The following is a 26,999-nucleotide window of genomic DNA, read 5'->3' as shown; positions in this document are numbered from 1 at the left end:
TAATAGCTCAGTAAATATTAGCAATTATCAGTAGTGTTATTTTAAGATGAGTGGATACTGGATTCAGTGGCTTTTATCTGAAGATAGTCTGTCACAGACAGAATTTTAAGGAAGAAAGAAAGTGTTATCCCCCCTGCAATATCATTTTTGAAAGTTTTATCTTTACGTTTTCCTTTTCCTTTCAAATTGTGTTTAGTATTTTTGGCAGAATATAGCACTGAAACAGTAAGAAGATCCAAGACATTTAAGCAGGGAGAAAACAGTAGGAAAGGTGACTAAGTATAAACTAACCCCTGCTGGCCGTGGACAGCCTGTTTTTGCAGGTGCCATCCTCCCACTTTTTTTGCCTTCCCTTCTGTTCAATGGTATTGTCAGGAAACTCATCAGCAATTAACAAAAGCAATTCTGTTTCTGGGGTGGTTTCAATTTAAAAAATCCCATCTACCTTTGCCAGGGGAATCCCGTCAGAAATGTCAGGAGAAGAGGTATTTAAAAGTTAACTTCCTGGCAAATGTGGTCAGAATCCAAAATGACTGATTAAAAGCCTGTGTGATGTCAAAAGGCGGACGAGAAATGACATGTAATACCTTGAATACATCAGCTGATATTTGGGGTTAGAGGGAACAATTTGTTACCTTACCCAAACGGATACTTGGGAGTTTTCAAAACAACAACAAACCCCCCAAAACAAAACTATCACAAGTTTGGAGCTAAAATAACTGTGCTGAGCCAACATTCCTATCAGTGATCAAAGAGAAAAAGATTTTAAAATAGTTGAATAACGAAGCAAAGGAGAAATATATCCGAAGTGTCAGGGCTAGCAATCTGTATTCAATTTCAAATTGCTTCTGGGAGTTTTATATCCTGTGATAAAATAAAAACTTTTAAATAATATATCGCAAGGACATGAGGGGAAAACTGAATAATTACGACAATGCTGTGATTTTGAGATGGTGTTGTTCAAATAAAAATTCCCTCACACTAAAATTGTATTATCATTTATTTTTACCAAGAAGAGGAAGATGCCCACGGGTGTCTGGGTGGCTCAGTCGGTTAAGAGCCTGACTCTTGATTTTGGCTCAGGTCATGATCTCATGGTTCATGGGATCAAGCCCCGTATTGAGCTCTGTGCCGACAGCACAGAGCCTGCTTGGGATTCTTTATCTCCTCCTCCCTCTGTGCCCCTCTGCCACTGGTGCTCCCCCTTTCTCTCTCAAAATAATTAAACATTAAAAAAAATAACAAGAGGAGGGTTTCCAATCCAGATTTTGTACACTGTTGGTTCCATACATCACAGGAGCTATTTTAAATGATCTTCTCAGTGTTTCAGTGTTGAATAGAAGAGGAAATAATTTCATAGCAAGCATTCGAGGATTTAGAAACAATACTTGAGACATTCTATTTTCAGAAGTACAAATGTGCAACGCAATCGAATTCAAGGACTGATGACTAACGTAAATGGTCAATTGCCAGGAGGTAATTCTTTTGTTTCCACTTTAATATTTTACTGATTTATAGACCCAATAGGAACACGTGTAGAGTTTTTGTTTTTCTTTAAAATGAACAATGGGTTCCCCTGAAATATCACATTTAGAAGACGTACGTAGGAAGTCTGGAGGAGAGAGGAAGGTCCTTTCATTTTCTTCTCCTTCCAGTGCCTACGCCAACCTCACTCCCATCTAACAATGAGTACTGTTTTCTCTTAATTAGGCTTCTAATGTAACTTTGCATTAATTTTTCACAAGTGAAGAATTAAGAATTTGCAACCTGAGAAACCTAAGTATATGTGTATGTGTGTTTGCATAATGTCATAAAAAATTAAAACAAATAAAATAGAACCTTATAATGTGACATTTCAGTAAGAGATGATAAGAAAATTAATTCATAAGATTCATCTTTCAAAAAGAAAATCCTAGAGAAGAAAATATGTTTGCTGTTAAAGGCGGAGAACTTAAAACTGAAGGGTCTTAGCAGAGGGTTTGATTTTCAGGTCTTCCAAAGAAGCAAATCCACGGTCATTCTGGATCTTGGCTTCCTGTATTGTATCTGCTAATCTGTCCCTCTGTTTGACCTGACCAGTTCCATGGTCTTTGATTCTCGTCAGACTGTCACCTCTGGGCCTTTTCCTCTCAGTGACCTCTGGACAAGATACATGTACCTAGGAATTTCATTCTAGTTTTCTGCCCTCAGCAGCTTCAAATCTCCAGCCTGTCTCCTGGGTCCTTAAGCCCAGTATTTACCAGATCTCTGCTTCATCCTACAGCACAGAATATAGAACATAATTAACTGATAGATTTTCCGATCATTGTTATCAACCCCAATATTGCAGAAAATATCTGCGGATGTTTATGATGGTTTATATCCAAGTATTTATATATGTTGATATACAGAGAAAAATTAGGATAGCCCACATGTACTTTTTAAATTTTTTATTTAATTTTTTTTCTGAGCACTCTGGTTTTCCCAAAGAGTCCTTCTGGGCCTACCTCCGGACAGGGAGGCTCTGCATCTAAAAATACGTGTTGGGCCTCTTGGCGGTGCAGCATGGCTTGTGCTGGGGACGCAGGACCCAGTGGGGCAGCGGGAACTCGATCTTGGAGTCCCGGAACTGCTGGGCTGAGGGTTGGTGGCACTTGCTGGGTGCGATCTCCTCCACCTTCGTGATCTGGATCCAGTGAGCCCGGCGTGGTGTGGAGGGCCCGCCCGTGTCTCAGTAGCGCTGGGTGACAGCGCCTGCCGCGGTCGGTTCCGGTACTGTCGGTACAGGTTGTGGGAGCCCCTGCGGGAGTCAGAGCACAGCCAGGTGCTGAAGTCCCTCACTCTCAAGGGGGATTTCTCCAACACCTGTCCACAGTGGACGATTTCCCCCAAGACTTCTTCATCTTCTTCAGCTGAGACACAAAGCACCAGAAGCGGAACTTGGCGACAACATGATTAGGCGCAAAGATTCATAAGCGATAGAGGGGCAGAGTATGGCATTTGGGGATGGGCAGGAGGCACCCCACCACCTTGTAGTCTCACAGCATGCCCCAGGCCTTCAGGGTGCTCTCTCCGCTCCTGCCGCCAAGCAAGAAAAGACTAGGATAGCTCATAATTTTAACGCACATAACACATGTCAATCACGTCTTTAATTTCCTTCCCTCTCTCCTCCCTTAAAAAAATTCTGGGGTGTCTGGGGGCCTCAGTCGGCTAAGCATGTGACTTTGGCTCAGGTCATGATCTCACCATTTGTGGGTTTGAGCCCTGCCTGGGGCTCTGTGCTGACAGCCCAGAGCCTGGAGCCTGCTTTGGATTGTGTCTCCCTCTCTCTGCCTCCCACACTTGCTCTCTCTCTCTCTCTCAAAAACAAACACTTAGGGGCGCCTGGGTGGCGCAGTCGGTTAAGCGTCCGACTTCAGCCAGGTCACGATCTCGCGGTCCGTGAGTTCGAGCCCCGCGTCGGGCTCTGGGCTGATGGCTCAGAGCCTGGAGCCTGTTTCCTATTCTGTGTCTCCCTCTCTCTCTGCCCCTCCCCCGTTCATGCTCTGTCTCTCTCTATCCCAAAAATAAATAAACGTTGAAAAAAAAAATTTAAAAAACAAACACTTAAAAATTTTTTTAAAAACGCACTTATTTATTTATTTTGAGAGAGAGAGAGCATGAGCACAAGTGGGAGATGGGCAGAGAGAGAGAGAGAGAGAGAGAGAATCCCAAGCAGGCTTCATGCTGTCAGTGCAGAACCCAATGCAGGGGTCAGTTTCATGAACCATGAGATCATGAGCTGAGCCAAAACCAAGAATCTAACATTCAACCAACTGAGCCACCCAGGCTCCCTACATTGGTGTTGTAAAGGGGCTCATTGCTGAAAGAATAAAATCATACCATTTGCAGCAACATGGATGGAACTGGAAAGGTATTATGCTGAGTGAAATAAGTCAGTCAGAGAAAGACAGATATCATATGTTTTCACTCATATGTGGATGTTGAGAAACTTAACAGAAGACCATGGAGGAAGGGAAGGGGAAAAAAATAGTTACAGAGAGGGAGGGAGACAAACCACAAGAGACTTTTAAATACACAGAACAATCTGAGGGTTGATGGGGGTATGGGGGAGAGGGGAAAATGGGTGATGGGCATTGAGGAGGGCACTTGTTGGGATGAGCACTGGGTGTTGTATGTAAGTGATGAACCACGGGAATCTATCCCAGAAACCAAGAGCACACTTTACACACTGTATGTTAGCCAATTTGACAATAAATTATATTAAAAAACAAACAAAAAATAAATAAAGGGGCTCATTGCCTAAAGCCCTCAGAAGGGCTTGACCTTGACCGTCTATTGCTGCTTTCAGTTGGTCTTCATCTTCAACCCCATGTCCAGCCTGGCTTCCATCACCCTTGCAGGCATACTGGACCCTCTTACCCCTTTTCCATCCCGCTCTCTCAGTCACACCAATTCCAATCTGTCTGCTTTTCTATTTCTTGTTTCTGAACTTCAGAAAAATGCATACCAGCTAACCTCAAATTAGCAACCCCATTATTCATTTCTTATTGATTTCGAACAGCTATTCCCAGTATTCCCCATTCTTCTAAGTTCCTAATGTCCACTCTCTTTCCTTCATTTTATTCGACAAATACAAATTGAGAATCAACAATATGCCATGCTTGCTATGCTAGGTGATGGGCATTACCGTAGGGGCCCAAAAAATCCCTGCTTTGACAGATCTTACCATCTAGTGAGGGAAACGAAGGTAACTTTCCACCCTTTCTGCTTTGCTAGAAACATCCAGGTCTTTTGGGAAACATCAGCCTCTTTACCCACCCTTTCTCTATGTCCTCTGTCTCTGCTTCTTTGTCTCTAGTTCCCCTCCTATCTCAGAGGAAAAGCCAATCTTATTTACTTTCCCATATGAGCTCTTGAATTCATTCCCTTCTTCCCTCCTCCAACACCTTACTTCCTTATGGTTCTTAATACTTTTCATTCTGAAACAAATGATATTATTTTAAACCCTTGAAATAGTCTGTATTAAATACAAAGCTATATTTTTACTTTCTTTGATGAAAGAAATGCTGAGTACATTTGTTAATATCTTCAAAATCAGAACTGGCAGAGTTTCTTTGAATGCTATCTTATTTTTTTTTTTTCTTTTTGAAATCTTCTTGAAATAATCAGCATAGGAGCCAGTGGATTAGCATTTTTGGATCTGGTCTAAACATTCTAATGAATAGTTCCTCAGCAGATATGTCGGTATCACTTCTTTTAAAATGATTTTATTTGGATTGCCTTCCAGGTACTTTCTATTTTGCTATGAAAAAGTCCCAAATACATAGGCTTGGTTTTCAGTTTTTAATCTTAGATTGGCTAACAGATACCAGAAAAATTATTTTCAATTTCTGATCTGCTAATTTTGGATTGGTAGGGAAGGGTATTTCAGTATCTAGGAAATCTTATAAAAATTTCTCATTAGATTTAGTAATTACTTCTCATACACTATTTACTGCACTGGTTCCTGAAAACCTGTCTCCTATAGGCGATGTCACCTATTACTTTACTGTGACCAGAACCTGGAAAATCCTGAGTGTATGGTCTTTCAATTCCAGTGTCTTATTTTTCAGTAAGAGGGTGTTAGAAATTTCCCCTTAGGAACACATCTGGTTCCTCTTTTTAAAATACTACTTTTTAAAAAGGGCATCCCACAACACAAGTTTGGAAAGGTGATGAGAACATCACTGATAATTTTGTTTTAGCATTGGTCTTCAAGCCAGCATTTCTTCTTCAGGGAACCAGACTAGGTGAGCAAGAAGCACTAATATATTATCTCTCTGTTGCTGTTGACACATTCTGACAATGAGCTATTGTAGAGATCTATGGGAAAACTGAGAAATAAATCCTGCCAAACAGGTAGGCTCTTCAAATATTTGAGGTACGAGTCCTACCCTGTAGTGAGAGTCTGAGACCTCAGAACTTCTTTAAGGGGGTCTGTAGTGCATGCATTATGGGAGACAAGGTGCAAGGGCAATTGGTATCTACCCTGGCACAATGTACCTTCCTTCTTTGGGTCAGGGAAGGGGCTTCACTTTTGACCACATCCTCGGGGTTCCAGTTGCACATCTTCTTTAATGATCATAATTGGCACTTTTCCAGAGCCTCAAGTACCTAAGATCTCCTGTTGCAGAAGCAGGCTCAAGCTGGTAGGAGGGAGTAGTGGGGCAAGAAAGCAGTGGAGATGAATTGAAGCAAAGGAGCTAGCTCTTATCAGGGAGGGGTCAGCAGTTAAGATCTTCCAGTCAAAGCAGCAAGGTGAATTTCAGTTCACTTTGTAGCGTGTCTATATGCAAAGGGTCTATAGTCCAAGGGGCTGGGGCAATGTGTAGCAAAAGCTTCTGGGTAAGAGTATCTTTTTTTTTTTTTTTAATGTCTATTTAGTTTTGAGAGTAAGAGGGAATGAGTGGGGGAGGGGCAGAGAGAGAGGGAGACACAGAATCTGAAGCAGGCTCTGAGATGTCAGCACAGAGCCAGACGTGGGGCTCGAACCCACACACTGTGAGATCATGACCTGAGCCGAAGTTGGCCGCTCAATCAACTAAGCCACCCAGGTGCCCCTGGCTATGAGCATCTTAAGATAGTAAGTGGGTATACAAATCGGAGAGGCCCTTCCAAATTCTGGAGGTGAACATATAGCCCCATGAAAAGTGTCTTCTGTGAACCAGATGAGGGAGTCACAAAGGAATCAAGATCCTAGATGACACAGCTGAAGTACAGAGGGCTTTAGTTCCCAGAAGGATGTGGGGTGGAGGGTAACTAGAATCTGGGACTTGGGTCAAAGGCTCATCAGACCGGTTGCCTATGTGATGATGAATTAGAGCTCTGACAACTCTGCCCTAAAGCAGTGAACAAATGTGACAAATTCCAAATCCCTGGCTGATATTGTTTTATTGGCCATGGGAGAGGGGTGGAACAGCTTACTGGCACCAGTGTCTGCTTATCCAGAACAGCAGGCATGAAGCGAAAGTGGGGCAAAGGTTGGCATAACTGACCTGAAACCACAGGTCAAAGCTTAGCATCTGATATACATGTGTGCACACACGCACAGCAGCCATCGGCCAGAAAGGCTGTCCAATTATTAGTGGTACAACATATGACCCAGGCGTTAGCAAGGAACAGAAACCAGATTATTCAGGAATGAAGCATGGGCACTGGCCCATACATAAGCCAAAAACCAGTTGGGTAAATGGAATACCAGAGGGTTCCTTTTTTTTGCAGCAAGGTCTACAGGCCTTATACCACCTGGTCATAAAGGATCACATTTTGGCAGGACACATAACAGGGTAGATCCTGAAAAAACACAAGAAAAGATGGGAAAGAAAAAAAAAAAAAGGAAGTTCCATTCTGTTGGCTCAAAAAAGTACCACTTGCATAATTACAAAAAGCCTGACTTGGCAACCATTCATGAGAAAAAAGACCTGGGGATTTTGTTGGTAATAAGCTCAATATAAGTGAGTTTGCGATATAGTGTTGCAAAAAAGGCCAATGAAATCTTCAGTTGCATTAGCAAAATATAGTTTCCAGATAAAGGGAGGCAATGGTCCCATTGAACTCAGCAGTGGTAAGGCCTCATCTGGAGGCTTATATCTAAGCACATTTTATTTATTTTATTTTATTTTTAAAAAATTTTTAATGTCTATTTATTTTTGAGAGACAGAGAATGAGCAAGGGAGGAACAGAGAGAGACGGAGACACAGAATCTGAAGCAGGCTCCAGGCTCTGAGCTGTCAGCACAGAGCCCGACGTGGGGCTCGAACCCACAAACCATGAGATCATGACCTGAGCCGAAGTCAGTTGCTTAACCGACTGAGCCACCCAGGCGCCCCTCCAAGCACATTTTAAAGAAAGACACACATAAGTCAGCGTGAATCCAGAGAAAGACAATTAGGCCATAGAAAAATCTGGAAACCATGTTACCTGATATGTGTCAGAAGAACTGTCTGTGCTTGGACGAAAGAGAAAAGACTGGGGTGGGAATGTCTCTCCCCACACTTACAAGATTGTGTGATGAGAGGAGTAATCTGAAGGTTTGTTAATCCACAGGGCAAACTGAGAATTGGGTTTCAGCTCACTGAAACGCAGAAATTTTAAAGAATCAAAACTGTGTGACAATAAAAGCGCTTTCTGAAATCACGAACTATCCGTTACTGAAAATGTTCAGGTCAAGTTCGAATGATCTTGCAAGGGATCTTAATTTTCTGTACGTGGAGTGGGCAGGGGAGGCGTGCATGAGAAGGGAAAGGGAGCTGGGTTTGTCCTGGGAGTACTTAATAATTCTCCACCAACAGTGTTTCCATGTCTAGACAAGATACTTGTCTAGTATCTTAACATTTTCTCCTTCCAGACATCCTTTCCAATTTTTATTTTTAAAGAAAGGAACAATCTTCATTTGATCTTTTGTTTTTGCTTCGAGTGGAGTGCTATTATTGTTTTCACCTGTTCAGCATTTTTGTATTTGGAAAGAGCATCCTGATTTCTTTGGGTGACTGCCCCTCCCTCATTCTTGGTTCATAAGATTAGAGTGGTGTTAACCACCACCACCCCTCCTTTTAGGGGTGTTCATATGACCTTTGCCTGGCCTACTAGTGTTTCAGACAGTGATTAATTCAGGGATGGGCATGTGACCTAAGCTGTCCAGTAAGAATCAATTCTAAGGTGCGTGTGTGTGTGTGTGTGTGTGTGTTTTACTGGAACTATTAGGAACTGCTGGGACCACTTCTTTGTTAATTGTAAGGCTGGAGTTGCCAGAAACAAGCATGTGGAAAGAGTCTACAAGAGAATGAAGCCAACACAGAAAAGTGGGTGTGGCAGTGGAGAAAGAGAAAGAATATCCTGATGATATTGTTGAACCTCTGGACTTTCCAGTTACACAAGCCAATAAACTCTCTCTTTGGTTTAGATCTCTGTCTCTTGAAACCAAAATAGTCTGAACAATATGTTTGGGCTCTCCATTTCTTCCTAACTTCTCTCGTCCTTCTCAGCTCTTTACGTGGTATCCGGGGCCCGTGGCAACTTGCCTGCCCACCTCTCCAGCTGCATCTATCACAGATGGCTTTGACACTGATGTAGACACTCAGTGCTGGTATGGAAGGGGCAGGCTGGCTCTGTGCCAGTCCTTCTGAAATCTGACTCCCTTGCGATGTTTTTGCAAGGAACCTTCTTTTTACTCCTAAATGCTTTTGTCTCTGAGTCTTCCTTTCAACATACCATTTAAAAAAAATTTTTTTTTAATGTTTTATTTATTTTTGAGGCAGAGAGTGACAGAGCATGAGCAGGGGAGGGGCAGAGAGAGAGAGGAAGACACAGAATCCGGAGCAGGCTCCAGGCTCCGAGCTGTCAGCACAGAGCCCGACGTGGGGCTTGAACCCACAAACCATGAGATCATGGCCTGAGCCGAAGCTGGACGCCCAACCGACTGAGCCACCCAGGCGCCCCTCTGAGTCTTCCTTTCATATTAATCTGTCCATTTCTTTCTATGGCTCCTCCATTTTTCTACCCTTTAGATTAGAATCCTGGTAGTCCTCTGAGACATATTTATTAAGCACCTCCCATCTGGGCTAGATGCTGGTGATTCAACAGGGAAGTCAGCATACACAGCCCCTGTCATCTTGGGCTTAGAGTCGAGGGGAGAACACTAACTGGTGCAGCTGTATCCAAATCACAACTGGAGAGAATCCAAGCAGCTGCCCTTCTGAACTTTGATTTCACACAGTGTAGGAAAGCCGTCATCATACTCTTAAGAGTTATATTTTCCCATTGCAGATGTAGAATACAAAATTCAAAAGGAACAAAAAGAGTGAAAATTCTCTTTTTTACCTCTGTCCCTCAGTTCCCACTCCTTTGGCACCCCTCCCCCCAGCAACTATTAATAGTGCCGTATGTATCAATCCAAAACAAGTCTGTGCACATGCAAGCAAATATACACGTGTATGTTCCCCATCCCCACCCCCTTTATAGAGAGTCTTTGCACCTCACTTTTTTCCTCAATAATGTATCTTGGAGGAATGCTATACCAGTACCTATAAAGGTACACTGTTCTTTTTATTCATTATTAATTAATTAATTTATTTATTTTGTTTGAGAGAGAGAGAGAGAGAGAGAGAGCTTGTGAGGAGGGGAGGGGGCAGAGGTCGAAACAGAATCTTAAGCAGGCTCCACACTAGGTGTGGAGCCTGATGCAGGGCTTGATCCAGCAACCCTGGAATCATGACTTGAGCCAAAATCAAGAGTCAGACTGGCTCACCCAGGCACCCCATACACTGTTCTTTTTAATGTATGCATAATATTCAATTGTACAGATACACCCTACATTACTTAAACTATCTCCTATTGACACACCTTAAGTTGTTTCCAGTATGATGCTCCCACAAACAAATTTGCAAGATTATCTGAATTATATATTATTTCATATGTATTATGAATTATCTACAAGATAAATTCCTAAAAGTGGGATTCTTGAGTCAAAGGATATGTCTAATTTTCCACACTGATATCGATTGTCCACTTATTTCCCAAAGTAATCACATACTTTTAAGTCTGTCAGCAATGGATGAACACCTGCTTTCCGACATCCTCTTTGACAAAACCTATTATTAAATATTTTGGTCTTTGCAAATCTGTTAAGTGGAAATGCTATCTCATTTGCATTTTAACTTGCATATTTTATTGAGTGAGGCTGAGTATCTGTTTGTGTTTAATATTCACTTGTATTTCCTTTCCTGGAAATATTTGTTCATGTTCTGTGCCCATTTTTCTGTTAGATTTTTGACCTATTGATTGGTATATGCACTTTATATTTTATGGAAATTAGCTTCTTCTCTTTCATATGTGGTGCAATTTTTTCTACACTGCTATTTAACCTTTCATTTTGTTTATATGTTTCTCTTTTTTGCTTTCTTTTGTTTATTTTTGCCAAGAACATGACAACTTTTAATCTTCTCTCTTTTTCATCCTCTGGATGTTGGTAAGTCTTAAAATTTGTTCCTTCTTACTATTCTCTGCTGGGGGTAAAATGAACAGACCATTTGTAACCAAGGAAGATAAGTGGCTAAGAAGCACAAAGAACGGTCATCCTCATAAACAAACAAAAGAAAATACAAATGGGATTTCATTTTTTACTCTAGCAAAGATAATCAGAGTGAAACCAACATTGCTACCCTCTGTTGGCAGGAGCGCAACTTAGTTCAATACTTTTGGAAAGCAAATTCTCAGTAAGTAGCGAGAACTTTACATTTTTGAAAAATCCTTATTCAGTAACAGCACGTCTAGAAATTTATCCCACGGACATACCATCAAGATGGACAAAGATTGATGCATGAGATGTACTTCCACACAGCACTATTTTAACACGGGAAGAATTGAAACAATTCATAAGCGGTTGTCCTACAGGTAAACCATGGTTTGGCCACACCAACGAAGGCCACATGGCTACAAAAATAATGCTATTAATGACGTGAGAAAATTGTCACACTATTACACTAAAGACGGGATTCAAAACTGCTTGGACAGTGAGATCACAACTGCATTAAAATTAAAAACTGCCAAGAAGTGTCAAAGCAGTGGTTACTTGTGTTTAGAGGTATGCGTGAAATTTTTCTTTTTACCTTCCTATGATTTCTCAGATTTTATAATGCGCAAGTATTATATAGTCTGATAAAACTAAAAGTCAAAATAAGCACACCTAAAAGGAATGTAAACCTATTTCTAGGATTTATGCTTTTTCTTTGTGTTTCCACAGTGACCACATAGGCCTTTATTTATTTGCTTTTCCCACTGGGATTATTGAAACAATCCATATTACCCAGTCTGGCCTCCTCTGGGCTCCTCCAATCTGTTAGACTACAGGAAAACACTGCCTATCTTTACCCGTGACCCACAACGTCTCCCTGCTCCCTACCGCATGATGTTTACATTACTCGGGCTAGTACATCAGCCCCTCATAATCTGGCCCCTGCTCTACTTAAATCATCCAAGTGGATTTCCTGCTACTCTCCAGGGACATCCTGCATCCTGGGGTGGGGGTGGGGGGGGTCTTGTCACTGTGCCACCCTGGGCCTTTTTGACTCTGCTCATTCTGTGCATTGTTCTCCTGACTGCCTTCCTCACGCTCCCTTTGTGCCCATATCTTGCACATCCTTAGGAGGTTCCATCTCCCCCTTGGTGGAACTCTGAATCATGTCCTTTCAAACGTGGCCGTGGTGGAATGCCTCGCCGTTCTGCTACCATTTCTCATGGGCTGATATCCACTCCCCAGCGGTGTTGAGAGCTCCGTGAGAGCCGGCAACACTAATCATAATCTTTTCTCTTCCCACTCGGTGTGTGCAAAGTGCCGAGCAGAGGGAAAGCCCCGGGCAACTCCCGAGGAGGCTGCTGTGACGGGCAGGTTCATGGGCCCTCTTTCCCCTGTTCTTGCCTGGAAGCCTCACTTGTGAGGAGGCCCTGCCCGGTGGCAGGAGCAAATTAGAGGAAGCCCTGGAATGGTGGGGTTCTCAACCCTGGCTACATATTATTAGCATTTGGAGACCTTTAAAAAATACAGCTGCTTGCTCTCTTCCTCCCCCTGCCCTGCTCAGAGGTTTAGAACTTAATTGGTCTAAGGTGGGACCAGCACTGATGTGTTTTCTAAAGCTCGCTCGCTGACTCTAATGGTTTCATTAACCCAGCCCCACTGCTCTCAGGCCCCAGCCCTTTTGGCATGAGCCCCTTCCAGCACTTTCCTGTCTTGTTTCCAGGCAGGAAGTCATCCTAGAACTGGTCAGAGACTCCAAAGAGGCTGTCTTTAGATAAATGCTTTGGCATCGGCGATAGCCTTTGTTGTTTTTCAAAGGTGTTTACTTTCAAACTGACAACTGCCTGCCTCAGAGCCTGCTCTGAAGATTGCCTTGCATGGGTTGTCTTTCAGTCTAGACAGCAAGATAAGCTAATGGATGGACAGACCAGCACTAGGGTTAAAATAAGCTCATATCACCCCCCTCCCCAACAAAACACTGTTTTATAGCAATCTGATTGAAACAGTTTGTATCACATGGGAATGCAATATATAATTTGTGTGACAGAGCTAGAACAAAATATCAAAGAAAAGAGACCATATACATACAAAGAGCAAAATCTCAACCATTATAAAAATTTGACTAATGTATTAGTACACAGCCCCCTGATTTATACAATAACAAAAGCAATAATAACAATTTTTAGCACTCACTATGCACCAAGTACATGTTCTAAGGTTTTTTTTTTTTATTGTCTCATTAATCTGACAACCTTATGAGGTAGGTATTATTATTAACCCTCATTTTATAGATGAGGAAATTGAGGCACTGAATTACTAAAGAATTTGCTAGCTGGTAAGCATCAGAGCCAGGATTAGAACGCTTTCAGGGTTTCTGTTCTTAACAACTTTCTAAAACTAATTCCTATTTCAAAGGAAAAAAAGGTTTTTTTTAATATCCAAAGTTTTTCATATATCTGAATGTGTATTAAATACCTTCCATTAGTTTTCTTTTATAATTTTCAATGAAAGTTCTTCCAAAGTATACTATATGCATCACTGCTTCTTTTTTTTTTTAAAGTATATTTATTGATTTTGAGAGAGAGAGAGAGAGAGCACATTGAGGGAAGTACAGAGAGAGAGGAAGAGAGAGAGAATCCCAAGCAGGCTCTGCACTGACAGCAGAGAGCCTGAGGCTGGGCTTGAACTCCCAAACGTTAAGATCATGACCTGAGCCAAAGTCGGGTGCTTAACTGACAGAGCCACCCAGATGCCCCTACACATCACTGCTTCTTAAATAGAGGAAAATGAACGCAGTGTAACCTTTTCTTAAAGACTCCATGCATCATAGACTTTAATTATTTGGGAAGGCTAAACGGAGCCCGATGCTCTCAGGTTTTTTAAAACTTGCAGTTAGGTCATTTTGACCCAGTGCTCTGGACAATTATGATGGTCACCTTTTTCATCGGTCCCTTCTAAAGGTAACTAAGTGTACTGCTCATGGGCCTTACTGAGGCATCAGCCCCAGACTGCTGTGCTCTGTTCTGCACAGGCCTTGCAGTTCCTCAGCCACAGCCGATGACACGGAGAGGACACCTGACCTAAAGCAGTCATGCTCTAGGCTGCCCAGAATTCTGCAACACGAATCAGTGGGAAAAGTTTAGCCCAAATGGGCAATACGGTCCAGATTCTCCCCTTGGGGAGTTTGAACTGAGAATTGCTAGTTAGTAGTGGGAGCTAACTAGAGAGAGCCAATAGGATGGAACAAGCGAAAGTTATGCGGAACCAGATACGATGATAAGGAGAAGCTGTGAGATAGAAAGGAGATAGAGAGCAGGAGTCACAAACTTGGATACCCTCAGCAGCCCAGCAGGCTAGGTCAATGAGAGAAGAGGGCGTGGCAAAGGTAATGGGGCCCGGTTAAGTTTCCTGCAACTGCCAAGTTCATGTCCCACCCAAAGACTGGAATTCTAAACAATGTGGAGACACCATGCTGGCCAAACAAAATGAGTCTGCAGGTTGAAATAGGTCAAGAACTGGCAGTTTATACATTCCAAAGAGAGGATGAAGAAGCCAGTTAGAGGCAGGCAGAGAAGCCGAAAGACTTTGCCAGCTGTAGCCAAGGGGAGAGCTGAGTCACATAAATAACTGATCACTGAGGTGACGATGTGTGAGCTCCTGATGCTGAAGTCCTGGGGTAACCTTGGATTCTCGATGGTGTCCTGGTTCCAGTCTTTCTGAGGTTTGGCTCTGTGACAGCGTCTGTTCTTCCAGAGGCTTGGTGATCTGGCCTTTCGTGGTTCCCACGAGGCCCTGTGGGGCTGAGATCCCTGTTTTCTTCATTCCTTATAACTCCTTCCCCTAATATTAGATGTAACTTGAGCTGTTCCTCGGAACTACAAGAGCCTAAGGAAAACACTCTACATGGCCCCAGATTGCTCTTTTTTTCCCCCTTGGAATTATTGTTCTCCTATTTATAGTTTCTCTGTTTCTCCTTTGCTGCTAGGCTGTCAACTGTCACTTTTTATTGCCATAGTGTGCTTGTCTGTACTAGCCATTCTCTTTGTTATTAAGGCTACTTGTAGACTTGGACACTGGATCTGGAAGCTTGGTGGAATTAAAACAATTTTTTTAAGTAAACAGGCAATCAGACAAGAGTGAACTTTATAGTATGTCAATTACATCTCAATAAAGCTGTGATCCAAAACTAAATAAGCAATGAAAGACTTTTAGAGTCACATGAGCTTTAGTATATGTTTTGGAAATGCAATTCGTTCAGATGTCTTTCTTGTTTACTTTTAGACTTTTGGCTCTGGTCCAATCAGTGAACGTCTTACTAAAATATCCCTCGGTTCCGAGGAACCAAACATGCTGGAGCCAGCACAAGTAAAGGAAAGGAGATTTATTTTAAGACATTATACACAACCCAGCTGAAGAAAGTATGCATGGTCAGACAGATTCTCTCCCATTCTGTCTCTTTCTTTCCCTCTCTCCCTCTGGCTGCTTGGTTTCCTAATCTCTTGTTGTCCTTGTTTCACGTCTGTTCCATTATCCTCTCTGCAGACAAGTTATTTTGTAAGGATTTTAGTTTCTTTTCCCTCCTAATGCTGGCTAGCACATGACTTCGGGTTGCCAGACTGCCAGTTTTGGCAATGGCTCTTCATGACCTTGCATCTTCAATGCCAACACCATCCAATGCAGCCTCCATGTCTTTGAGAATGTGATTGACCCAGTTTGAGCCTCGCGTCTGTTCCTGAGCAAATTAGCTGGTCAGAGAGCTAATTAGTAGAGCTAACTGTTCCTGACACAATGCCCTTCCAGTATGTAGGCAGTGGCCTCTCTGAGCAGATTTGAATACGGAGGAAATCATTGGCATTTCCACCTGAGTGAAATTTCTAAATTTCTGAGCTCTATTTTGTTATTCCATGTTTACTTTTCCTCTTCCTTGTTTTTCTCCATTCAGAGCTTAGAATCCTGCTAACAACAAAGAAACTGCTAGTGGTATTAGCTATCACCATCTGAAATTAGTCAACAGGCACTATCTTGATTTTCAAGCATGTGCAATTACAAAAGATATTAAAGGCGATTGGATAGTTCTCTTCAGTTCTTTCTGATCTCCTTTCAGGATCTTACTATTCAACTATCCTTTTAAAACTTTAGTTCATGGTAAACTAATTATAATGCATATTTCCTTTTTCACAATATAGCTACGAGCTGTTGTTGGTTGATACGTCAGTGAAAAATCACTTTAAACTCCACATTACATCAACACAGGGATGCTTTCCGGACCAAAAAGTTGTCACTGTTGTAAGGATGTTTTGACCATTTGTCTAAAATCACTGTTTTTTATGGTGTTTCCTTCCCTTCACAAATGTATGAAATAATTACAAGTCAACTACCGGTGGAAGAGCTTATTATTCATTTTTTAAAAGATGCCAGGTGTTAGAGGAAATTTTTCTCCTAGGCCAAGACAAGAACAGTTCTAATTCAGAAACAATAAAATGCAAATTAAATGTTTTTCCATTCTTAATTGAACGCTGAATGGTTTACAAAACATTTTCTCACATGTGATTGAACTTAATACTCAAAGATAAGATCGTGAGGTCAGTACTATAGAATCATTTTGTAGCTGGAAAACAGGGTCAGAGAGGTTATATGACTTGTCCCAAGTCACGTATGCTCCAGATAAACACTAAAGTCTTTTTACTCTAAATCTTATGGGTTTTGCATGGCGCTTTGCTTTCCCTTTACTTTATCCCTATTTTTTTGGGGGGAGGGGACACCAGTTAATGGTTGTATTTCAGTGTTTCAAAATCTGCAAATTCTCAATATAAGCTCCTTGATATATCTCGGCTGGTTTCTCTAACTCCAAAGCCCATGCACTTTATGATATAACAAAACTACCGCTTAATTATTTATGCAGAGTGATGGATTGAGGGTTGCCACAGCCTAAGACATGGTCTGACCTGTCCCTCACGGTTGAAATCACACACACCATTTTAATTCAGTGTATCCCTTTCTAACTCTTTCTAACTTTGTCAGGGATGTAACCCTAATTATGGAGATTAAAATAAAATGTAAACCTCTAACAAAACCATTCTTGCAAGGAGTAACTGTCAATGCTATCTAAAAGGAGCCAATTAGTCCCCTAGATGAGACTGTGATTGCATGGTGGTGGTGGTTAGGAAGTTAGCCAGCTTAAAAGAAGAAATGTTTTTTAAAGAGATATGTGCATTTGCTATTGATATGTAAATAGATCCTATTAACTACCCAAAGGGTTATTATCACTAAAGTAGATAAATAGGGCTTCTAACTTGGAAAACCCTCCTTAGCAGTTCAAATTATTCTTGGTACACAAAAGTAATACAATGATGCAGCTTTTTAAAAGTCTCTGGTTCAGACTTTTCATGGATTTAGATCTGTTTTCCTCTCCGTTGCTCATCTCTAAAATGAGCAACATTTTGCTGTGTTTATTAATATACAAGAGGCAGACATTAGACTGGCATTTAGGTGCTCTCTGTTCACAATTCACTCAATTTTGTTTGTTTATGTCACATTTGGTGCGTCTAACAGGATCCTCAGGACTGTGCTAAGCAGAGGGATTCTAATAGTTCTTACGGTCTACAGAGTATGAACAAGAAATAACCCACATGTAATAAAATACTAAGAAACAGAGGGACACCTGCCAACACGAGTTATTTTTATTTCAAATCCTTCCTTCTTTGTGTTGACTATATTCCTAATCTCTTTGCTTAGAGGCATTTAGGATCACTTGAGGAAGAAAAATAATCTACACACTCAGGCAACATTTTAGGAGAAAGTAAACTAGGGATAGCTGAGGGAAAGGGCTGAAGGGGTGAGGGCTGCAGTTCAGAACAGAGGGGAAAATGGAGAGGTACATGCAGAAACACAGCGGCATTAGATTTCTGTTTAGGCTGGGATTCAGGTGGATGTTAGGAAGAAATGAGAGGTTATTTAAATAGGACCACAGCGTTGCAAAACATTGAATGTAAAGAGAGGTAAAAGGTCTCCTTTTCATATATGAGTTTGTGGACATGTGAAATTAAAATTAAATGTGTAGTGGTGCCTTGGTGGGTCAGTTGGTTAATTGTTTAACTCTTGATTTCGGCTCAGGTCATGATCTCATGGTTGGTGGGATTGAGTTCTGAGCTGGGCTCTGTGCTGACAGCGTGGAGCCTGTTTGGGATTCTCTCCCCACCTCTCTCTGTCCCACCCCGACTCATGATCTCACGTGCATGTGCTCTTCCTCTCTCTCTCTCAAAATAAAATAAACTAAAAAAAAAATTAAATGTGTAGAAGCTAAATAACAGAATTATATGTTTGAAGGGAGGATTTTATTCCAAAGTATAAATGTAAATTGTGTGTGTCTATGTCTGTAACTATATCTATGTCTCTATACAGAGACATGAAATTCATGTCTCCAACTCACAAAGAGATCATGACCTGAGCTGCAATCAAGAGTCAGATGCTTAAACGACAGAACCACCCGGGTGGCCCAAGACCAATGCTTCTTATTCCTATTATTAATAGTCCTATTTTATAGTTTACACTCTTTTAATAAAATAAGGGCAAAATGCGGGGCGCCTGGGTGGCTCAATTGCTTAAGTGTCCAATTTTGGTTCAGGTCATGATCTTACAGTTTATGAGTTCTCTGATGTCAGCGCAGAGCCTGCTTTGGATCCTCTTCCCCCGCCCTCCCCCCCTTCCCTCCCTCGCTTTCTCTCTCTCTCTCAAAATTAAATAAATATATATTTTTTAAAAAGGGCAAAATGCAATAAATGATTCAAATCATTGTCCAAACACTGAGACAGAGAGAGATGGCAGTATGTTTGAAACTGACCTGTTATCTACCAGGTAGATAACTGACCTCACATAATCATGTGAAACACAATGAATCTGAAATACAAAGGCTAGAAGTTCAGCATGTGGAGTCAATTTAAGGGCATTATCTAATATATGACTGTGGAATAAAGTCAAGGAAATCAAGTGAAAGGTCTAATGCTGAAATTATTTCTTCAGGAAGATTTGCAATGTATTTGAATGTATACGAATAAGAAAACCAAGAGATTAGATAGGAGGAGGATTTTTTTAAGTAAAGGGAAAAGATAGTAGAAATTTAACTGTTCTGAAAAGGCAAATGTCTCAGTAAAGTTTCAAAGGATTTGGGGCCTTTCCATCGTAATCTCCATCAAGGAGATGGGACTTGGGAAGTCTTGAGTGAGGTGAGGTAATTTATTTCCTTTCAGTGGGATTCATTTTCCAAACCTGATAAAGGAAGAAATTATTCCTCATTGGATTGATGTAAACATCTGCAGGAAAAATACATGAAACACTAGTGCAGTGACTGACACATAGTAGGTACTTAATACACGGTAGCTTTTTTCATTAGATGGATATTTTAAGGAATAATGACTTCTGATGGTCATGGACTATTCGCATAGTTACTAGAACATTACTCTAACTGGCATTGGGGAAAAGTGACACCAATGACAGCAGGATTTACTCCATGGCTTATGTCTCCAAACGCTGGTTCAGGGGTAGTATTTTGCAAAGACAGGAATCCTACGGTGGTGATGTTTTCCCTTCATTGCCCTGTGAAATGGCTCTTGCATTCATCCCCTTCTTTCCCTTCCTACTGCCATGGCCCGTATTGATATTCATACCCTTTAGCCATAATCATGGAAAAATCTCCTAACTAGTCCCTGTCTTTAAACTCTTCCCTCTACATGTGGCCTCTAGTGAAATCCTTTTAAAACGGATTTATTATTTACTTGCCTCTTAAGAACCTGTGATAGCTCCCCATTGTGTGCAGAATAAAGTCCATCTTCCTTGCTGTTTTATTCTGTCTTCCACACAAGGTCCCTGCTCGCCTCAGTAGCCCTATTGCCTCCTGCCCTTGCCTCTAAAACTACTGCCATATGAAAAGGGAGATTTTTTTTTTTTACATTTCAAAAATAAACAACTTCCGAATCTTAACTTTTTCTGCTTTCTGTTGTCTTAGTCTAAAATGTCCTTTTCCTGGGTGAACTTCCAATCATCTGTCAAGGGTCAACTCAAACACTGTATCCTCTGATGAATATGTCAGGTTGGAATTAGTTGCTTTCTTCACTGCTCCTATCATATAGGAGTCCTATCATAAGTCCTATATCCTATAGGATGGTGTATATTGTGATAACGAATTTCTGTTTCCTTTCTAGACTGTAAGCTCCTTAAAAGCAGGCGATTTTCTTTTCTTTTTTTTAAGTTTATTTATTTATTTTCAGAGAAACAGAGACAATGCGAGTGGTGGAGGGGCAGAGAAAGAGGGAGAGAGAGAATCCCGAGCAAGCTCTGCACTACCAGCACAGAGCCCAACATGGGGCTCCAGCCCACTAACTGTGAGATCATGACCTGAGCTGAAACCAAGAGTTGGATGCTTAACTGACCGAGCCACCCAGGGGCCCCAAAGCAGGCCCTGAAATTATGTATATAACTATGTGACTAAGGTATAGCCTCTCCTAAAGGCCAGGAACTGTATTTGAGGTCCTTTTCATGACTGTAGGTTTTGTCCTTTTAAGGTATTTTCTAAAAGCATGATATGACAGACACCGCTAGTTGAAGACTCAACAGTCCTTCCACTGAGCTGGCAAAACCATCACCTATTATTGAAACTGGAAACTCTGTCACTTGATTTTCTAGCCTGACATGTAGTATGGTAGGTGACTCAGGTCTGGCCAATGGGAACTGAGGGAAATCTAGTGGGGAGAAAATGTCTAGGAAACATTTTTCTCTAAGTTAAGAGAGAGACACATGAGGGAAAACCCTTTACTTCCTTCTTACCTTTGAATATGGCCATGAGAAGATGTGATGCTTGGAGCTCTGGTTGCCATTTTGCAATTGGGAGTGTAAGCCAAGACATAGGAGAGATATTGCCCCAGAATTCTGATATTGTTGTGCTACGTGTCTAACCATTCCCAGAGCTTCCTATGATTCCTGTTATGTGAGAAAATGGGGGGGGAGGGGAAACCCATATGTCCATTATTTAAGTAATTTTCATTTGGGTAGGTTTTACTTACAATAAAATGCATCCTAACTGATATAGAGGATATGTAATTTGATCCCACAAACACAAAGTACAAAATAATGATTGGATTTGAGGTTTTCTCTTCAACCTTACCCAGACCTCTGGTTCCTGCAGCCTTTCCTTTTCGTCTCATTCTATCAGTCTCTAGTGGATGCATTTCCTTTCCTGTCTAACCAGAACTCCAGCATCTCATCAGTTTCTCAGTGAATTCATCCTTTCTGCTGCCAACCATTCCTTGTGTTGGCCTTCAGCACTCCTACACTGTTGATGTTGGGCAATACAACTAAGGAAAATTGCCCAACTGTGCAATGGGAACAACTACAATTTCAAGGTTTCCAGACTCACCTGGGCCCTTAACATCATTTAGCTTCTCTTTTATTTGTTACTGGTTAGGTCTCTTCTCCATTCTTCATAACATATGTTCCAGATCTTAGTTGTTCTTCACCAACCTATTACTCAGCCCTGTGACCCTCCTGTTAACAGACGATCTTGTCTCTTGCTTCAAGAAAATGGTCATCAAGAGGTATATGACCCTTTAACTTCTCACTCCTCTACTTACAAATTTTGTTTTAATTTCTTTCCTTTATGTTTCAGCAGGAGAAGGATTCATTTTTGTCATTATAAACTGCTTTTCTAATCTCCTACCTCTTTTTGCAAACTTACTATATCACATACCTTCCATCTCTCCCTCTCTCTCACGATAAATGTTTAAATCTTTTGTCCTCTCCACAGAAGTAAAATCTTACTCCAAATGTAAATACAAAACTATAACATTTTGAAAGAGAACACAGGACTTTGGATTAGAAAAAGATTTCTTAGATAGGACACAAAAGTATGAACTAGAAGGGCGCCTGTGTGGCTCAGTTGGTTGAGCGTCCAACTTCGGCTCAGATCATGATCTCACGGTTTGTGAATTCAAGCCCTGCATCAGGCTCTGTGCTGACAGCTCAGAGCCTGGAGCCTGCTTCACGTTCTGTGTCTCCCTCTTTCTCTGCTCCTCCCCTGCTCACACGCTGTCTCTCTCTCAAAAATAAATAAAGATTAAAAAAAAATTTTTTTTTAAGTATGAAGTATAAAAGAAAATGCTGATAAATATGGACTTTGTCAAAAATCTAAAACTTTTGATTTTCAAAAACACTGTTAAGAAAATGAAAAGACAGGGGCACCTGGGTAGCTCAGTTGGTTAAGCATCAACTTTGGCCCAGGTCATGATCTTATGCTTCATGAGTTCGAGCCCCACGTCAGGCTCTGCGCTAACGGCACAGTGGAGCCTGCTTCACATTCTGTGTCTTCCTCTCTCTCTGCCCCTCCCCGACTCATGCTCTGTGTCTCTCTCTCTCAAAAAACTGAATAAACATTAAAAATTAAAAAGAAAATGAAAAAACAAACCAGAGACGTGGAAAAAATGTTTGAAAAACATATATCTATTAAAATACTTGAATCCAGATCATATAGTTTCACAACTCAGAAAAACCCAACAAGCAACTTAATTTTTAAAATTTGTAGGGGCACGTGGGTGGCTCAGTTGGTTAAGCGTCCAACTCCGGCCTAGGTCATGATCTCACTGTTCCCGAGGTCAAGCCCCATGTCAAGATCTGTGCTGACAGCTCAGAGCCTGGAGCCTACTTTGGATTCTGTGTCTCCTTCTTCCTTTACTCCTCTCCCACTAGCGCTCTCTCTCTCTCTCTCTCTCTCTCTCAAAAATAAATAAAACATTTAAAAAATTGTTTAAAAAAATTTGTATAATTCTACAAGAAAAGAAAACTATAGGCCAAAACTCCTGATGAATATAAATGCAAACATTTTCAACAAAATATTAGCAAATCAAATTCAATAGTACATTAAGATGATTGTATACTATGATCAAGTAGGATTTATTTGATCTTGGGATGTCAGGATGGTTCAACATATGTGGTCAATAAACGTGATACACCAAATTAATGGAAAGAAAGATAAAAATATGATCATCCCAGTAGTTGCAGATAAAACATTTGACAAAATACAACATTCTTTTGTAATAAAAACTCTCAACAAATTGGGTATGGAAGGAACATACCTCAACTTAATAAAGGCCATATATGACAAGCCCATAGTTAACATCATATTTAGCTGTGAAAAATTGAAAGCTTTTCCTTTAAGATCAGCAACAAGACAAGGGAGCCCACTTTTACCACTCCTATTCAACATAATATTAGAAGTCTTAACCAGAGCAATCAAGCAAGAAAAAGAAATAAAAGCCTTCCAAATTAGAAAGGAAAAAGTGCAATTGTCTTGTTTGCAGATATCATCTTATATATGGAAAACCCTAAAGATGCCACCAAAAAACTGTCATAACTAATCAGCGCATTCATTAAAATTTCAGGATACAAAATCAACACACAGAAATCAAATGCATTTCTATATACTAACAACGAAATATCTGAAAAATAAATAAAGGAAACAATCCCATTTACAATTGCACCAAAACAATGAAATACTTAGGAATAAATTTACCCAAAGAGGTGAAAGATACATACACTGAAAACTGTAAGACTTTGATGAAAGAAATGGACAAAGCCACAAGTAAATGAGAAGTTATCTCATGTCTGTGGGTCTGAAGAATTACTATTGTTAAAATGTCCATACTACCCAAAGTCGTTTACAGATTCAACATAATTGCATTCAAAATTCAAGTGGCATTTTTTACAGAAATATTAAAAACAATCCTAAAATTTGTATGAAACCACAAAAGACCCTAAATTGCCAAAGCAATCTTGGGAAAGAAAAACAAAGCTGAAGGCATTATAATTCCTGACTTCAAAGTATATTATAAACCTGTAGTAATCAAAACAGTACTGATGTAAAAATAGACTCATAGACCAATGGAATAGAACCAAGAGCCCAGAAATAAACCTGTGCATATTTAGTCAACTAATATTTGACAAGGGAGTCAAAAATAGAGTGAAAAGGATAGTCTTTTCAATAAATGGTGTTGGGAAAATTGAATAGTCCCATTCAGAGGAACAAAATTGGACCTCTATCTTACACGACTCATGAAAATTAACTGAAAATGGATTAAAGACTAAAGCACAAAACCTGAAACCTTAAAATTCCTCCTAGAAGAAAACAGGGGAATATCTCCTTGACATTGGTCTTGGCAATAATTTTTTTTGGATGGGACACCAAAATTTGCACAAGCAACTAAAGCAAAAATGAACAAATGAGACTGTATCAAACTAAAAACTATCTGCATGGAAAAAAATAATGAACAAAATGAAAAGGAAACCTACTGAATGGGAAAAATATTTTCAAATCATATATATGATAAGGGGTTAATATCACAAATATATATACAGACCTCACACAGCTCAATAGAAGACAACAACAATAAACAACAACAATCAAACCAAGCCAAAAAGCAAAAACAAAACAACCCAATTAAAAATGGGCATAGGAACCAAAGAGACGATTTTCCAAAGAGGATGTTTAAATGGCCACAGGTACATGAAAAGGGGCTCAACATTACTATTCATCAAAACCACAATGAAATGTTACCTCATACCTGTTAGACTGGATGTCATAAAAAAGATAAGACATAACAAGTGTTGGTGAGAATGTGGAGAAAGAGTAACACTTGTGCACTGTTGGTGGGACTATAAACTGGTTTAGCCACTATGGAAAACAATATAGAACTTCCTCAAAAAATTAAAACCTGAATTAACATATAATTCCTGCAATCTCATTTCTGGCTCTCTCTCTCTCTCTCTCTCTCTGTAGAGAGAGGAAATTAAATCGGAATCTTGAAGAGATATCTGCCGTCCCATGGAGACAACTGAAATGTCATCAGTGGATGAATGAAGAAGATGTGGTATGTATATATACATATATATATATACACATACATATGTACATACATACACACAATGGGATATTATTCAGGCATGAGAAAGGAGGAAATTTTGTCATTTGCAACAGCATGGATGAAACTTGAGGGCATTATGCTAAGTAAAACAAGTCAGACAGAGAAAGACAAATAGTATGTATGATATCACTTACATGTGGAATCTAAAAAGGCAGAACCCAGAAACAGAGAGAAGAATGGTGGTTACCAGGGGCTGGGGAAGTGAAGGATAGGAGATGTTGATCAAAAGGTACAGACTTCCAGTTACAAGATGAACAAGTTCTGGGGATCTAATGTACAGCATGGTGATTATAATCAACAATACTGTATTATGTACTTGAGAGTTGCTAAGAGAATAGATATAAAATGTTCTCAGCACAAAAAAGAAATGGTAATTGTGTGAGGTAATGGAAGTGTCAGCTAACACTAGAGTGTTAATCCTTTCATGTTATATAAGTATATTAAATCAACGTGTTGTACCTTTTTTTTTAAAAAAAAATTTTTTTCAACGTTTTTTATTTATTTTTGGGACAGAGAGAGACAGAGCATGAACAGGGGAGGGGCAGAGAGAGAGGGAGACACAGAATCGGAAACAGGCTCCAGGCTCTGAGCCATCAGCCCAGAGCCCGACGCGGGGCTCGAACTCACGGACCGCGAGATCGTGACCTGGCTGAAGTCGGATGCTTAACCGACTGCGCCACCCAGGCGCCCCAACGTGTTGTACCTTAAACTTGAACAATGTTGTGTGTCAATTATATCTCAGTAAAAGTTGCAAAAAATGGGGCACCTGGGTGGCTCAGTGGGTTGAGCCTCCAACTCTTGATTTCGGCTCAGGTCATGATCCCAGGGTCATGGGATTGAGCCCCACAGTGGGCTCCATGATGAGCATGGAGCCTGCTGGGGATTCTCTCTCTCTCTCTCTCTCTCTCTCTTTCTCTCTCTCTCTCTCTCCCTCTGCTCCTCTACCCTACTTGCATGCTCTCTTTCTCTAAAAACTAAAACAGAAAAAAAGAGTTGCAAAAAAATTAGCAAAAATATTGAAAAGGCACTTCACCGAAGAAGAAGAGGTACAAATGACAAATTAACATATGAAAAGATGCTTAATGTAATTAGCAGAACACAAATGCTATGGGAAATGTAAACTAAAACCAGAATGAGATATCACTGTGAATCTACCAGAATGGATAAACTTTTAAAGACTGACAGTGCTAGGGATGATGCAAAGCAACAAGAACTCCTATTTTGTTGGTAGGCAAAATGATGCAGCTACTTAGGAAAATTCTGGCAGTGTCTTATCAACTTATATCCTTCCCACTCCCAAGGATTTACCAAGAGAAATGAAAATATGTGTTCACATAAAGATCTGTACACAGGGGCGCCTGGGTGGCCCAGTCGGTGAAGCGTCCGACTTCAGCCAGATCACGATCTCGCGCTCCGTGAGTTCGAGCCCCGCGTCGGGCTCTGGGCTGATGGCTCAGAGCCTGGAGCCTGTTTCCGATTCTGTGTCTCCCTCTCTCTCTGCCCCTCCCCCGTTCATGCTCTGTCTCTCTCTGTCCCAAAAATAAATAAACGTTGGAAAAAAAAAAAAAAGATCTGTACACAGATGTTTATAGCATTTTATCTATAAATGCCCCAAACTGGAAGCATCCCAATATCCATCGACTGCGAAATAAATGGACAAATTGTGATGTATCTCTACAGCGGACTACTGACTAGTCACCGATAAAAAGGAATAAACTACGAATACATGGAAAAACATAGATAAATCTCAAAAGCATTATATTAAATGAAATAATCCAGACACAAAAGGCTCTCGTTTGATTCCATTCACATGGTATTCCGAAGAAGTCAGTTTGTGGAGATAGGTATTAGATAGGTGATTGTCAAAAATTGGCAGTAAGAGAAGGGGACACAAGGGAACTTTTAACATTCGTTGTGGTTACTATATGACTGTGTACATTTGTCAAAACTCCTAGAGCTGTATACCTAATACATTAAACCCGAAAAAAAAAATCTTGTATCCT

The 26,999-nt window shown here is 40.6% G+C and overlaps 1 pseudogene; it reads right to left on the bottom strand.

Annotated features, from left to right (window-relative positions):
- Positions 1-2,496: 2,496 nt before the first annotated feature.
- On the bottom strand, positions 2,497-3,035 carry LOC147571951 (large ribosomal subunit protein eL20 pseudogene; annotated as a pseudogene).
- Positions 3,036-26,999: the final 23,964 nt, after the last annotated feature.

The sequence above is a fragment of the Puma concolor genome, chromosome F2 (genome assembly GCF_028749965.1).
Source record: "Puma concolor isolate L17-30 chromosome F2, mPumCon1.1.hap2, whole genome shotgun sequence".
In the NCBI taxonomy this organism is placed as follows: Eukaryota; Metazoa; Chordata; class Mammalia; order Carnivora; family Felidae; genus Puma; species Puma concolor.
Note: the sequence above shows the minus strand (reverse complement) of the source record. Positions and strands in the feature narration are given on the sequence as shown.